At 42.5% G+C, this 16,666-nt stretch overlaps 1 protein-coding gene across 4 annotated transcripts in view; it reads left to right on the forward strand.

Moving 5' to 3' along the window:
• CACNA2D1 (calcium voltage-gated channel auxiliary subunit alpha2delta 1) overlaps window positions 1–16,666 on the forward strand; it is a 613,296-nt gene that overhangs the window by 405,595 nt on the left and 191,035 nt on the right. The gene's annotated exons all lie outside the window — the stretch shown is intronic.

Consider the following 16,666-nt stretch of genomic DNA (forward strand, 5'->3'; position numbering starts at 1 on the left):
GTTGGGCGGGGAGTGTTTTTTCATACCCCTAACCAACAAAAGTTTAGCTGATAAAAGTTCTAGCGTAGATAAAACCTTAGATGTCTATACACAAACACAAGGTGTATGGGGAATAAATAATGAAAGAACTGGAAGTATTTGTACTTAAGCTAAAGTATGACTTAATTGGCATCAGTGAAGACTTAGTGGACTTGATGACTTGATGATCCCTTCCAACTTTATGTTTATATGATCCTATATGATCCTATGATTCTGTAATAATATGTGTGAAATTAGGGCTTGTTAAACTCAGGCTATATGGGGATCTGGTAACAAATAGGTGGGGAAGAAAGTGCTTATTTATGAATATCTGTCTGACAGAATGTAAACTAAATCTGAGAGACTCATACAAAACATGTATTATCAAGCAGTAGATAAGACTGCAAGGGAGAAAGGAAAAGTTAAACAGAGAGATGGAAGGAATTCAGTGAATATACGTAGAGTTCTCTTAGTTATTAGATCCTCTTGTGCACAATACTGTCAAACCTACACCCATAGGCCATAAAGTCATGGGACCCTCCTACACTAGAGTAAACTTTACCAGCCATGTTCCAGGGAAACATGCTTGCAGACGGAACTCATTGGTGTCAACTTGAGCCATTGAGTTAATCAAGATGTCCCAGTTTCTTTGTTGACCCTGTTTGGGACATATCATGGGGTTCCTTCCAGGGTGGATTTGATTTAAATCCATTTGATTTAAATCACTAGTCAGGAAGACTCAATTAAATCATGGATTTCTACATAAAAGTGCGTTCTTGTTGGTTGTTATAACCATAATACATATTCTTCACAACTCCGAGATAGATGTAGGTTTCATTTTTAGAAGGTACACCCTATACATTTCTAAAGTGATTTATTTTGAAAACTTTTCAGATTAGTTTTACAGCTATATCAAAAAATGAATGATTGCTTATTTCATTTACCAAAGGCAATTGAAACAGATATTTATGAAGTCACTGGGAGGTGAATTATCTCCAATTCAATAGGTTAATCATTAATATTTGGAGGATTTTCTTGCCATGTTGTATTAGGAGGAGAACATCACCAGACAGACAATTAATTGTTTTATTTAACTAAAACAACAACGTTATGTAGTCTGGATTTTTCCTTTAACAACAAACATATAATATTTTAACAAAACAAGCGTATGAATTTTTGAATTTAAACATTCAAGTGTTTTTTTTAAATCGGGTTTGTTTTTATTTAAATTGTTTTTAACTAAAATAGTTAAATGGTTAAAAAAAATTAAATTGACTGTATCAGCCAAGTCAACATGAGAAACTTAAAATATTGGCTTCTGCAGCTAACTCAGTCATCTTCACCTTCATTTTCCTGTTTGTTCGTAATCTGGAAAACAAAAACAAGCTTTCCTGCTTTTTCAGGTCCCAAACAATTTCTCACTTTGGAATGAATTAGTCCAAAGAAAGAAAATATTCTTTCTACATGGCGGAAGAAGCTACTGCTATTAAAAGTGAGATTATCACTTCAACAATCTCTGAATCTAAGTGCTTAAGTGACTTCCACCAGTTCACTGGTGTGACTTTCTTTAAAACATCAGCAAACATATAGTTCTTGAATGGTTCACCCTTAGCTCTGAAGTTTATTATAGTTGGCATTATGGAGGGATGTCCATGTCATAGCCAACTCTTCTTCTTCGGCAGTTAAGGTTTGACCGTGGTACTGAGTATTGAGAATATTTGCAAGAAAGTGAGCTGAAGACAGTGCTTGTCCCATTTGTTTTTTAAATGCTTGTAATTTAACTCTGTCATTTCTCTTCTTAAGAGCTCACTCAGTTCCTTCCAAATTTCAACAGCGTCAGCAATAAAACAGCTATTTCCCTGCATTTTGTTCAATGCTAGAAAAAAGTACTCAGCATGTGTTCAACATTTCTCTTAAGCCCAATGTTGAGAACTTCGGCTGTGACAGTGCCATCTATTTTTTTCCAAGTTCTGGGGCTTGATGAAAAACACCAAATATTATAAGACTTTTGATAAAATTGTGCAAGTTGGCAACACTGTCTTTTAGCTATTTAGGATACATTCATGGCTAATTGAAAGAGTTAACTTCAGAAACTTCCATTTAGAGAAAATGGCACTGATGAGGCTTAACATTTACATTGGGAGTATTTTGTGTCTCCTTACTGAATTATTAATTCAGCTCACAAAATTACCTCAAAAATTGCTCTTAGATTTTCCTGTAGTAACAGTGGTTAAGTTATCTTCCCCCCCCACACACACCTGGAACTGCTAAGCCGTGTGCATCTATTATTCTCTATTATCTGCTTTGTCCCAGTTATTCATACCTTTGTGGCCTCCAGATTGGATTATTGCAACACACTCTTTCTGAGACGTGTCTTGAACACCAATCAAAAGCTACAGAAAGTCCAGAAGAAGGTTACCTGCTTCCTTACCAGTTTAAGCAACAGGGAATATATTACACCAAGACGGCACAAGTTTCCTATTTACTTCTAGGTCCATTTCATGATTTTTGTTCTGACATATAAAGACCTACATAATGAGAGTCCTGGATAAGGTGAGAGGCCAACTCTCTCCGCATGTGCCACCATGGCAGCTGACATAATTTTGCTATCAGTCTGTAGATTTGAACATCTGAGCTTTCCGAGTGGAAGGCCTTCTGCTGGAATTCACTTTCCCCATTTATCCAGTGCTAGAGCCTGTTGACTTTCCTAATATGATGTAAGGCTGCTCATTTCTCAGGCTTGTGCCTAATGCAGTCTTCATGGGAATGGTATATGTGTGGATGATAAGTATCTTTCAGTATTGACACTGGTCAACAAGCGAAACATGCTATTTACCTTTCATTAGCTTTATGCTTTCATCTGAAAGCCTTTAAAATGTTCAATGTCCCTTATTTTTCCTCTTTTTGCTAAAGTAACGCATCTAGAATGGGAAAATTACGTCTTGGCTTTAATTGAGATCCTTTATTGATTTTGCTTTGTTTTTACTAACTAGGGATTCGATGTTGGGTGGGAGGAAAGAGGGATTGTCTGCCATTGAGTTTTGGGAGGGTTTCAGTTATTCAGTTGATCCTGCAATTAGTTCCGTGTGGGCTGCACTCACGTAGAGCTTCACTGACCTTAGTTGGATTTCTTGCAGGCAGAAAGGTCCACACTGACAGAATAGATGACAGATATTAAAGCTGTTCACATTTTGTGTGACATCTATTCTGCTATCTAATTTCACTTCTGGGCTGCAAAAAGCAACTGCCCAAAAGAACAATTAACTATAGAATTCTTGGTAGATTTAATGGAAGTGTAGATGCAGACCATCTATTTTCTCTTGTAATGTCTTTGAAATCCTTCTTAATTACAGATGTAATTGGGATTATAATTGTTAATCATTGGATCAGTATAATGATGCTATGGGAAGCACATTATTTTTGCTTTACTAATTAGTAATTAAACTCAAGAATTAGTTTGTTTTTATATGGCTTTTGCTGAATGTCTTCTTAGTCATTTCCTCACCTTTCCTTTTGTTTATGTTGTTGCTCAACAGATAAGACCTTTAATCATGGAATTTGTTATGTTTTGGACTTCAGTCAAATAAACCAGAGGGAAGCATTTCTCTGTAGTTAAATATGATGTGCAGGTGTTTGTGCTCATGTTCCGAGAAACAGTTTTAGAAAGGTTGGCTGCACAGTGTTGCTGAGAAGAAGACTAGATTAAAGCAAACTCTCAGTTCTGATAAGTGATTAACCATGTGAAATAATATAGACAGCAAAACTGAATCAGCTGTCCCAGGAGAGTGCCTTGGATGTGCTTTATCAGTGTTATACCAGAAAGAGCCTAGAATGGTATTCTTGAGAAAGCAGAGAGTCTCAAGTTTCAAACTACCTCAAGAATACAATTTTATTTAACAATTGTAGCAACAACTTAATGGATGAAGCTACAATCAGAATTTTACTCAGAATCCTTAGATTGTCTGTCTGTCTCCAGGACTCTCTGTCCTCTACTTCCTGTTAGATACCTGCCAGAAGAAGGCAGTATGTCCTAGCTAGGTAGCTTCAGGAAATTTTGAGTGCTTGATAAAAGGATTGGCAGTTCCTCTGGCAAGAATGTCTTACCGCCTCTGCTCTACTCACTTAATTCATCCCAAAACATCAGACAGTCCTGAACAGCCATCAGAACTTGCCATGTCTCCATGGCATAATTCAGTCCCCATAATTTTCAAACTACTTTAAAAGGCTCCGGGATGATGAGAGCTCTTCAGTCTTACTACTGAAATGATGGGAAGGTGAGTTAGAGACAGGGCTGGCTCTAGGTTTTTTGCCACCCCAAGCAAAAAAATTTTTCCCTGCCTCCACCCCAGCCCTGGGCTCCCACCTACCCCCCTGCTGCCCCAGCCCTGGGCTCTCCCCCCCACCTGCACCCCCCTGCCACCCCAACTCTGGGCTCTCCCACTCCGACCCGCACCCCTCTTCCGTCCCAGCCCTGGCCTCTCCCCCACCACCCGCACCCCCTGCCACCCCAGCCCTGGGCTCTCCCCCACACACATCCCGTGCTGCCCCAGCTCTGGGCATCTTCCTTCCCCCCCCACCAGTGCCCCCCCACACCTGCTGCCCTAGCCCTGGGGTCTGCCCCTTCCACCCGCACCCCCTGCTACCCCAGCCCTGGGCCCCCTCCCCCACCTGCACCCTCCTTCCGCCGCAGCCCTGGGTCACTGGTAACTTGCTCCCAGGGCAGGTCACTCCGCAGAAATTTTGGATATGCACAGAACATGGACAGGATTGGTTCCCATATCGTTACAGAACTGCAGTAAAGTGGAACAATTTTCAGCTTGTGTGATTGGAGGATATCTGGATGCATGTTATAAGACTGTCCTCCATAAATGAGGAAAAGTTGAGGTGCCTTTATTATTCTTTTGTTCCACTCTTTCTTTCTATGGGGAATTTGCCAATGCAATATCACTGTCTTCCTTTTAAACAAATAAAACTAAAAAAAAAAAAGGCAATGGCTGTTGAAAATAGCAATTCCAATCCTAATAACCACTGGGAAGCACTTCTTGCTCAATTTTATCCTACTTTTTCTACAGCAAATTACAGTGGATCAGTATATTTGATTTGGGAGAAATGAAGTAACAGCTGTCCAAACTGAGCTTGAGCACTCTTGAATTTTGAGGTGTTCAAATCTGGAAGGCAGGTGCTTGGGGGACGGGAGGGGGGCTGGGGCTCCGCGGGGGAGCACGGCAGCATGTATGCAGCAGCGTGTCTGGCACTGCACGGAGCCAGACACACTGGTCTGAGTGGCACGGTAAGGTGGCTGGGGGGTTGGAGAAGGGGTAGAGGGTTCCGGGGGGGCAGTCAAGGGATAGGGAGTGGGGGGGTTGGATGGGGCGGAGGTTTGGGGGGGCAGTCGGGCAGGGAGAAGGAGGGGCAGTCAGCGGTTGGATAGGAATGGGGTTTGTCATTGGACAGGTAGGGAGTGGGGTCCTGGGGGGAATTTCGGGGGGTCTCAGGAGGGGGCAGTTGGGGACAAGGAGAAGGGAGCATTAGATGGGGGTGGGGTCCCAAGGGGCAGTTAGGGGCAAGGGTCCCGGAAGGGGGCAATCAGGGGACAAGAACCAGTGGCGCTTAAATAGAGGGTGGGGTCCTGGGAGGGGATGATCAGGGGACAGGGAGCAGGGGGGATTGGATGGGTTGGGGTTTCTGTGGGGGGCAGTCAGAGGGAGTGGATGGTGGCAGGGTGGGGCTAGCGTCCCTCCCCATGAAGTGTCCTATGTTTTGAATGTTAAAATATGGTATCCTGCCCTTCACAACGCAGCTCTCCATTCACAGCAGGCTGCAGCATGAGGTCTCTGCAACCTCCCTCCCTCCTCCTCGTTCCTGTTGGTAGTGGCCAAGGGAATGCTGGGAAATGTAGTTGTTTCCCTGTTCCAGGGCTGGCTCTATAGGCAGGGAGCTAACCAAGGAACTACAGCTCCCAGGGCCCCCTGTTGGTTCTCAGCTCCCATGGTGGATCCCTGCTGCCCATGCAAATAGGCTGCCCCAAGCACCTGCTTGCTTTGCTGGTGTCTAGAGCTGCCCCTGGTTAGAGACGCTGGCTACCTGCAGTTTGCTAGCTTGAAGTTGGTATTTTTTAAGACAAAAATGTCGGTCTTTGCTGACCAGCTGCCTAATTATAATTTAGCTATCTGCCTGTCCTCTCCATTCTGCCAAGACTGACATCCATGCTTAAGTTTACTTTCTGGTGTAGCCCCATTCAGTAACAATTGGCAGAGGCCCTGGAGGTTTTTCGCCTTCCTCTGCAGCATGGGGCATGGGTCACTTGCTGGAGGATTCTCTGCAGCTTGAGGTCTTCAAACCACAATTTGAGGACTTCAGTAACTCAGACATAGGTTAGGGGTTTGTTATAGAAGTGGATGGGTGAGATTCTATGGCCTGCGTTGTGCAGGAGGTTAGACTAGATGATCATAATGGTCCCTTCTCACTTTAAAGTCTATGAGTCTAATACTGGGCTCTTATATGGCATGTTCATCAGTAGATGTCTAAGAGCTTTACAAGGGAGGGAAGTATAATTATCCCCATTTTTAACAGATGGGAAAACTGAGGCACAGAGTAGTAAAGTGACTTGCCTGAGGTCACAGAACTAGGAATAGAAACCAAGTCTCTTGAATCTCAGTCCAGTGCTCTATCCAGTAGGTCACCACTCAAGTTACTGGGATTACTCACATATTTAAAAGTATTTATGTGCAAAAGACTGAAGGATCTGTTCAGCCTTAGGGCAGGGAAATGGGAATCAGGACTACAGGGTCCTTCTGATCTCTATCACTGGGTCACACTGACCACAAGATTTTAGCCTCATTGCCTCAATTTATTCATTTTAAAACAGATATAAAACAGATATTTATCCATTTCCCAATATTAATAAGAAATTTTATTAAATAGATTAAAATTCTGTCTCAAGTCCTTATGGTAATGCCTTTGGCATCGTGGTCTTTACTTATGTAACTACATGGTCTATAGATTTTAATGGGAGAGCAATATATGTAAGGAAATCAGAGTGCTGACGATGAGTATCTAGAAGGATAAGTTTCCCCTTAATGTGTGTAAAGTGTTCTGAAACTCTCTGCTTAAAGATAACCAGATAAGAGCCAGTCTTAAGTTTTTTAAAACATTGAGGAAAAAAGTTATTTTGAAAATCTCTCCTGATGTCAATGGAAGCCTGTCTTTCTCAACTCCTGAAGCTTTCCCTGCTAAGGCAAATTAATAATGGAACAGCTTTAAAATCAATTTCTAATCAAATAAAATGGTATCTCTCTAAATGAAGGACTTGCTGTGCACAGCTGCTCTTATGTTAACCATTAATGCCGAGTAATAGTTTGCCGTGATATTGAACTCTCCAAAGAAAGTCATTACTGTAGCAGATAATAGGAGACTAGAAAGTCTGAAAAATCCATACAAAATGAATCTGAAGCCTTGCAAAAAGAAAGTTTAAGGGAGAACTTTGTGGGCTTTTTCATATATTTCTGTGTAGCTGACATTTCCCTTTTTACAACTGGAAATATAAAGGAGACTTTAGAGAGAGGAACATGAATGTTCCAAGTGTTTCAGCTTGTAAATTATCAGTGCAATTAACGTTCTATCAAAATGGCTTCATCACACACAGAATGAGTCTCCATCTGATCATTATTCACTTTATATTTTTTTTTAATGTCTGGAAAGAGAGGCCAAGGACTACAATGTTTATTGCTGTTACAATGTTCATGATACGGGCACTTTAATGATTCACGTAATTGGGTCTCATATTTCTAAAGCTATCGTGTTGAATGCCAGCAGTTACGCAAGCAAGCCAAGTCAATCACATGAAAGCATTTTAGTTCTGGTAACAAAATGTTCACACCATGGTCAGTCCCCATGTATTATATGGAAGGTAACACTGCCACAGTGCATTTATCATTTAAATAGAAATTTCTGCAGTTAATATATTATGAGAAAAAACAAATGCCAACGAAGATGACATCTTCACTAATGACATTCAAAAATGTAAGGCTCCTTGTTGAAGTACTTTACCCCATTCAGCACTGTATTTCATTCTCAGATTTAAATAACCTCAGCCACAGATGCATGTGAAGGATGCATATAAGACAGAAATATTGGGTTCCATGCCAATGATTTGGTGGGAGGTGGTGGGCTAAATACATCCCCAGCCAAAGGCAAGATACAGGGCTGCAGCACAGGGCCCACAACCAGAGACCTCCCCCTCTCCCTCTTTGGGGTGTTAGGAAGACTGGACCTGTGGAATCATGGATTCAGTCACCACTGCCCTAATGGAATCCTTCCCTAATGCAAGCCAAACTGCCAGCTGTTTGGGGGCTGAAATAGAGCCTACCAATCCACACCCAGACAGGCATGAGATGCTAAGGAATGTGTCCTCATGCTGCTTACCCTCTTTCATCTGCTCAAAGAAAATGTGGGGCTTAAGTAGTAGGGAAGGCTTTGCATGAGACAGTCTTTGCCAGGATGACTTTCACCTGGAAAAAAAAATTAAAAAGCCTTTGCCCGTGTAAACTAGTTTAGCAGTGGGATTGCCCACTGTAGCATAAACACTGCTTGTGGTGCTGCAGTCTGTGATCTCTTTCCTGTGTCCACTTGTTTAGACAATGTCATTTGCTAAAAATAAAGAACCGTGGAGAAGTGTTCTCTCTGATACTCACAGACAGAGACTTTGTAACAGTGTGTGAGTGAGAGGGTATTTTGTTGTGAATACTCTATAGTTATCTTAAATATTTCTCTCAGATAACTGGATGGAGTCCCTTCCACCATCTCTCTTCCACAGATTCAACTCTTCACCACTGGTGGCGCCATCTGCTTGGTCAGGGCAATCCCACGTCCCTTCTCCATAACCCTGCTAATTGGCAGCAGTGCCATCTGTGTCAGCAAGAGGACTGCCCTTTAAATTGACCTCCTTTCCCACTCCATCCCCCAGTCCAGCCTGGGATGGACTCCTCACTGCAGGGTGACCATTTCACCTCATCTTGTAACTTTCACTGTGAGTTTTCCACCTCTGCAGTTGGTTGTTACAACCTACGCAGACAGAAGGTCATTCACTCAGCGGCAGCAGATTATCTCCCTTGTCTTTTCACTAGCCAAAAGGATTTAACAATGCTTGCATGACATGGAGATTTGAAGAGCTGAGGAGAAGGGGCAATCAGTTATTAGGGTATGGGCTGTCTGATCTCTGGTGCGATGGGCATGGAAAAACTGGGTAGGAAGAGTTTATTTTTCAAGATATAACTAGGTATTAAGGTCACAACAGTCGCACTAGTGTTATGTGGGGTCTTGTGCAGAATCTACATCAATGTACTCTGTGGTTCGTGATGATTAATCCAAGGGTAGCGACTAATTAAATGACAGTCATCTATGATTTTAATTATGGATAAGGCCCCTGACTTTGCATATATTACTGAAATCTAGCTGGATAATACTGCTGAGCCACCGTTGCACCAGCTGACTCCAGATTGGTGCTCATTTTAATGTAATTAGCTTAGGAGATAGCTGCTGAATACAGTTCACTGTCAGTGTAGGCAGTCTCACATTACAAACTTGAATTCGTTTGAGTGTCTTCACTTGATAAAAGAATTCCTGTTAAAATGGGAAGAGTGGCAATGTATAGGCAGCTATTCGTTGTACCTCAAACTTCCTGTCTTGGTAAGCCAGTTTTATCTAGCCTGGCACTGAGGTCACGTAGGCATATTTTCCTCGATGTTGTCAGCCCCAATATGAACATTTCCTTAAGAAAATGTAAAATGCAATTTCTGTTAAAGAAATCGCTGTCTGATCCATGTTCAATAAATCATCTATTGATGCCAACATTCTTACTAATTATTATTAACCCTTCTAAAAATTTCCATTGGGGGAAAAGATTATTTAAATTCAAGATAATGTGGGCAATGATTATTAAGAAGTTTATGGTAAAATAGACTTGGTGCCTTCAAGGCTTTAATAAATATATTAAAAAATACAGTATAGTCATAGAATAACTGAATGCAACACGGAGACGAAACAGAGAGCAAAAACTACGGAGTCTGAAAACCATATAACACACAAATCACCATATCATATAGCAAAACCTATTTTATTATAAAATTCAGATCCATTTAATAGAAATTCAGCAGCTGGATTGCATATACATCCACATTCACCCTAAGAGACTCTGCTACCTAAACTTCTCCCCATAAGGTTACTTCCATTTTAAAGCCTGTAATCTCCATTTCAGTAATCAGAGAAGAAGAAGTTTTCCATATGCTTAGCAAACAACAAAACAATACGAACAAATCTTGCTTGAAATCTATCCAAACCTTCATCTCCATAATGCAAAGATTTGACAAAGAAGGGTTATCAAATCCAGCAAACACTTACTACTGGGGTAGCTGTAGTGCTTACTGCTATAAGAAACACTTAGGCCACAGCTCTCTCCTTGGCATTTTCTACTGGCTACTTAAGGCATGTCTCTGCTCAGCATGCTGGCTTTTCTGGATCCCATTCTTAGGCATCTAACTTTCCTTATGCTTTGTATAGGGAGCCTGGGAGCCTAACTCAGGGCTGTGGATTCCATTAAGCCGCAGGGCATCTAATTTTAGGCATTGCAGCATTGAGTGAAAGTCCTCTTTTATCAATAAATCTACATACACTCTAAAGCATCCAGAATTTTTGGTTTAAAAAAGAAATATTAGTCACTTAAATTATATTATCATTTTCGTGAAATGAAACATTTAGCTATATCTGGGCGAGATCCTCAGGTAGTTTGGAGGAGCAGGTTTTTGTAGTTAGTGGATTGTATTGTGTTGTGTGTGTGTGTGTGTGTATGGAGGCTGCTAGGGGCAGTGTGCTGGGAGAGCAGCGGAGCCCTGATTAGGGGGCGGGGCTTACCTGATTAGGGGTCCTATCTAAGTAGCCAGCCAGTCAGGCAGTGGCACAGGAGCCAGCAAACAGAACTGTAAACAGGGGAGTTTCAGAGGGAGTTCTGTTGGAGGAGCAGGTGTTTGTAGTTTGTAGTTTGTGGATTGTATTGTATAGTGTGTGTGTGTGGAGGCTGCTAGGGGCAGTGTGCTGGGAGAGAAGCGGAGCCCTGATTAGGGGGCGGGGCTTACCTGATTAGGGGTCCTATATAAGTAGCCAGCCAGTCAGGCAGCGGCACAGACAGCTGCAGCGGCACAGGAGCCAGCAAACAGAGCTGTAAACAGGGGAGTTTCAGAGGGAGTTCCGTTGGAGGAGCAGGGGAGACAAGGACAGAGGAACCAACAGGCTATGTAAGGGGGGGGTCTGGTGCCTGCTGGGGGTTTGTGTTGTGTTCTGTTCTGTGCACTACCAGGCTTTAGGTGGGAAGGCTGTGACTGATACAGAGGTAGCAGTGAAAGACACAGTGAGGATGACTGGATGTGGAAGCTGCGGCATGTACATGATCCTGGAGGGGGTACCTGAAAAGAGTTTTGTCTGCATGAAGTGCCGCCTCATAGAGCTGATGGAAGAAAAGATCCAAGGACTGGAGATGCAGGTGCAAACTCTGGTTGAGTTTAGAAGGGGGTTTGAGCAGATGATGGAGCACAGACACGAGGGGGCTGAAGGGATAAGCTCAGATGTGCAGATGGAAGCAGGACCAAAGAATTCAGAAGAGAGACTGCAGGATGAGGAAAGTGGACGGTGGAAGCATGTGACTAAGAGAACCAGGCAGAGGAAAAGACGGGCCAGTGAAGGAGAAATAGAACTCAGGAACAGGTTGGCAGAGTTGGAAAATGAAGAAGGGACACAGCAGATGGTCGCTGAAGGAGAGAGGGCAAGGAAAAAGAGAAGAGCTGATAGTCCTGCAAGAGGAAGGGAGGAGTCAATGGAGGCAACACCAAATATAAGCCCTTGGAGGATTGCAAGGGGGAGTAGGAATCGAGAGGACTTGCAGACAGTGAGTGCAGGGGATAGACCTGAGACTCTCACCATCACCAGGAAAAGGCAGGTCTACGTGATTGGAGACTCCTTACTGAGAAGAATAGACAGGCCTATAACTAGAGCTGATCGGGAGAACAGAAGGGTGTGCTGTCTGCTCGGTGCTAAGATACAGGATGTGGACCTGAGGCTGAAAAGGATCCTAGTGGGAGCAGGAAAGAATCCGTTGACTGTCCTTCATGTGGGAACGAATGATACAGCTAGATACTCTCTGGAATGTATCAAGGGAAACTATGCCAGACTGGGGAAGACGCTTAAGGAAATCGAGGCTCAGGTGATCTTCAGTGGGATTCTGCCGGTTCCTAGAGAAGGGCGACAAAGGTGTGACAAGATTATGGTGATCAACAGATGGCTCAGGCAGTGGTGCTATAAGGAGGCCTTTGGGATGTACGGCCATTGGGAAGCATTTACGGACAGAAGACTGTTCTCTCGGGATGGACTTCACCTGAGCAAGAAGGGAAATAGACTTCTAGGATAGAGGCTCGCCGAACTGATTAAGAGAGCTTTAAACGAGGAAGTTGGGGGAGATGTCCAGGAGATCTCCACGCCGGAATGTAACCTTGAGAGGGAAGTAAACAAAGTAAGAGGGGATACAGGCGTGGACAGAAGAATTGGCATAAGGAGGAAGGGTAGTGTAGATAGCAGACTAACAGGTGATGCTGGTGGAAGAATGTCTGAGCCTAACAGGGTAAAGAATGTCAGTGAAGCCAAACGGCAAAAATTAAGATGTCTGTATACTAATGCGAGGAGCCTAGGGAACAACATGGAGGAACTAGAGCTCCTGGTGCAGGAAGTGAAACCGGATATTGTAAGGATAACAGAAACATGGTGGAATAGTAGTCATGACTGGAGTACGGGTATTGAAGGCTATGTGCTGTTTAGGAAAGACAGAAATAAAGGCAAAGGTGGTGGAGTAGCATTGTACATCAATGAGGAGGTTAACTGTAAAGAAATAAGAAGTGATGGAATGGACAAGACAGAGTCTGTCTGGGCAAAAATCACACTGGGAAAGAAAGCTACTAGAGCCTCCCCTGAGATAGTTCTTGGGGTGTGCTACAGACCGCCGGGATCTGATTTGGATATGGATAGAGACCTCTTTAATGTTTTTAAGGAAGTAAACACTAATGGAAATGTGTGATCATGGGAGACTTTAACTTCCCAGATATAGACTGGAGGACAAGTGCTACCAAGAATGATAGGGCTCAGATTTTTCTGGATGTGATAGTAGATGGATTTCTTCACCAAGTAGTTGAAGAACCAACAAGAGGGGATGCCATTTTAGATTTGGTTTTAGTGAGTAGTGAGGACCTCATAGAAGAAATGGTTGTAGGGGACAACCTTGGTTCGAGTGATCATGAGCTAATTTAGTTCAAACTAGATGGAAGGATAAACAAAAATAGATCTGGGACTAGAGTTTTTGACTTCTCGAGGGCTAACTTTAAAGAATTAAGGAAATTAGTTAGGGAAGTGGATTGGACTGAAGAACTTGTGGATCTAAATGTGGAGGAGGCCTGGAATTACTTTAAATGGCAGTTGCAGAAACTATCGGAAGCCTGCATCCCAAGAAAGAGGGAAAAAAACATAGGCAGGAGTTGTAGACCGAGCTGGATGAGCAAGCATCTCAGAGAGGCGATTAAGAAAAAGCAGAAAGCCTACAAGGAGTGAAAGAAGGGTGGGATTAGCAAGGAAAGCTACCTTAGTGAGGTCAGAACATGTAGGGATAAAGTGAGAAAGGCTAAAAGCCAAGTAGAGTTGGACCTTGCAAAGGGAGTTAAAACCAATAGTAAAAGTTTCTATAGCCGTATAAATAAGAGGAAAACGAAGAAAGAAGAAGTGGGACCGCTAATCACTGAGGATGGAAAGGAGGTTAAGGATAACCTAGGCATGGCCCAATATCTAAATAAGTACTTTGCCTCAGTCTTTAATAAGGCTAATGAAGAGCTTAGGGATAATGGAAGGATGACAAACGGGAATGAGGATATGGAGGTGAATATTACCACATCTGAGGTAGAAGCCAAACTTGAAAAACTTAATGAGACAAAATCGGAGGGCCCAGACAATCTTCATCCAAGAATATTAAAGGAACTGGCGCATGAAATTGCAAGCCTGTTAGCGAGAATTTATAATGAATTGGTAAACTCGGGGTTGTACCGTACGACTGGAGAATTCTTAACGTAGTTCCTATCTTTAAGAAAGGGAAAAAAAAGTGATCCGAGTAACTATAAGCCTGTTAGTTTGACATCTGTAGTATGTAAGGTCTTGGAAAAAATTTTGAAGGAGAAAGTAGTTAAGGACATTGAGGTCAATGGTAATTGGGACAAATTGCAACATGGTTTTACTAAAGGTAGATCGTGCCAAACGAACCTGGTCTCCTTCTTTGAGAAGGTGACAGATTATTTAGACAAAGAAAATGCGGTAGACCTAATTTGCCTCGATTTTAGTAAGGCATTTGACACGGTTCCACATGGGGAATTATTAGTTAAATTGGAAAAGATGGGGATCAATATGAGAATTAAAAGGTGGATAAGAAACTGGTTAAAGGGGAGACTACAACGGTAGTGCTGAAGGGTGAACTGTCAGGCTGGAGGGAGGTTACTAGTGGAGTTTCTCAAGGATCGGTTTTGGGACCAATCTTATTTAACCTTTTTATTACTGACCTTGGCACAAAAAGCGGGAATGTGCTAATAAAGTTTGCGAATGACACAAAGCTGGGGGGTATTGCTAACACAGAGAAGGACCGGGATATCATACAGGAAGATCTGGATGACCTTGTAAACTGGAGTAATAGTAATAGGATGAAATTTAATAGTGAAAAGTGCAAGGTCATGCACTTAGGGATTAATAATAAGAATTTTAGATATACTTTGGGGACGCATCAGTTGGAAGCAACAGAGTAGGAGAAGGACCTTGGAGTATTGGTTGATCGCAGGATGACTATGAGCCGCCAATATGATATGGCCGTTAAAAAAGCTAATGCGGTTTTAGGATGCATCAGGCGAGGTATTTCCAGCAAAGATAAGGAGGTGTTAGTACCGTTATATAAGGCGCTGGTGAGACCTCACCTGGAATACTGTGTGCAGTTCTGGTCTCCCATGTTTAAGAAGGATGAATTCAAACTGGAACAGGTTCAGAGACGGGTTACTAGGATGATCCGAGGAATGGAAAACCTGTCATATGAAAGGAGACTCAAAGAGCTTGGCTTGTTTAGTCTAGCCAAAAGAAGGCTGAGGGGGGATATGCTTGCTCTTTATAAATATATCAGAGGGATTAATATCAAGAAGGGAGAGGAATTATTTAAGCTTAGACCAAGGTAGACACAAGAACAAATGGATATAAACTGGACACTAGGAAGTTTAGACTTGAAATTAGACGAAGGTTTCTAACCATTAGAGGAGTGAAGTTCTGGAACAGCCTTCCAAGGGGAGTAGTGGGGGCAAAAGACATATCTGGCTTTAAGAATAAGCTTGATAGGTTTATGGAAGGGATGGTATGATGGGATAGCTTAATTTTGGCAATTGATCATTGATTAGCAGCAGATAAGTATGCCATGTGGGTGGTGATGGGATGTTGGATGGGATGGGATCTGAGTTACTGCAGAGAATTCTTTCCTGAGTGCTAGCTGGTGAGTCTTGCCCACATGCTCAGGGTTTAGCTGATCGCCATATTTGGGGTCGGGAAGGAATTTTCCTCCAGGGCAGGTTGGCAGAGGCCCTGGAGGTTTTTCGCCTTCCCCTGCAGCGTGGGGCATGGGTCACTTGCTGGTGGATTCTCTGCAGCTTGAGGTCTTCAAACCAGGACTTCAATAACTCGGACATAGGTTAGGGTTTGATATAGAAGCGGATGGGTAGAGTTCTATGGCCTGCTTTGTGCAGGAGGTCAGACTAGATGATCACAATGGTCCCTTCTGACCTTAAAGTCTGTGAGTCTATGAGTTTAAATCAGCATAGTGTTATGGGCTTCAGTGGAGTTATGCCAGTTTGCACCAGCTGAATCTGTAAAATCAGGGGTCATACCCTATGACTGGAAGATTGCTAATATAATACCTATTTTTAAGAAAGGGGGAAAACATGATCTAAGAAATTACAGGACTGTTGGGTTGACTTCAACTGTATTCAAAGTCTTGGAACAAATTTTGAAAGAGAAAGTAATTAAAGACATAGAGATAAACAGCACCTGAAATAAAATACAACAGGGTTTTACAAAAGGTAGATCATGCTAGACCACCCTGATCTCTTTGAGAAGATAGTTGATTTTTTACACAAGGAAATGGAGTAGATCTAATACACTTTAATTTCAGTAAGGTATTTGATACAGTTCCACATGGGAAATTGTTTGTTAAACTGGAGAAGATCTGGAGGAACTTGAAAACTGGAGTAATAGAAATGGGATGAAATTTAATAGTGCAGACTGCAAGGTCATGCACTTAGAGACTAACAACACCTTTTTTTGCTGTAAACTGGGACCATATCAGTTGGAAGTGACACAGAAGAATAAAGACCTGGGTGTACTGGTTGATCACAGGATGACTGAGTCACCAGTGTGATGCTGCCCTGAAAAGGGCTAAAACAATCCTAAGATGCGTCAAGCAAGGTATTTCCAGTAGAGATAAGGAAATGTTATTGCCATTATACAAGGCAAGACCTCTTTCAGAATACTGTGTACAATTCTTCTC

Source organism: Gopherus flavomarginatus, chromosome 1, assembly GCF_025201925.1.
Source record: "Gopherus flavomarginatus isolate rGopFla2 chromosome 1, rGopFla2.mat.asm, whole genome shotgun sequence".
In the NCBI taxonomy this organism is placed as follows: Eukaryota; Metazoa; Chordata; order Testudines; family Testudinidae; genus Gopherus; species Gopherus flavomarginatus.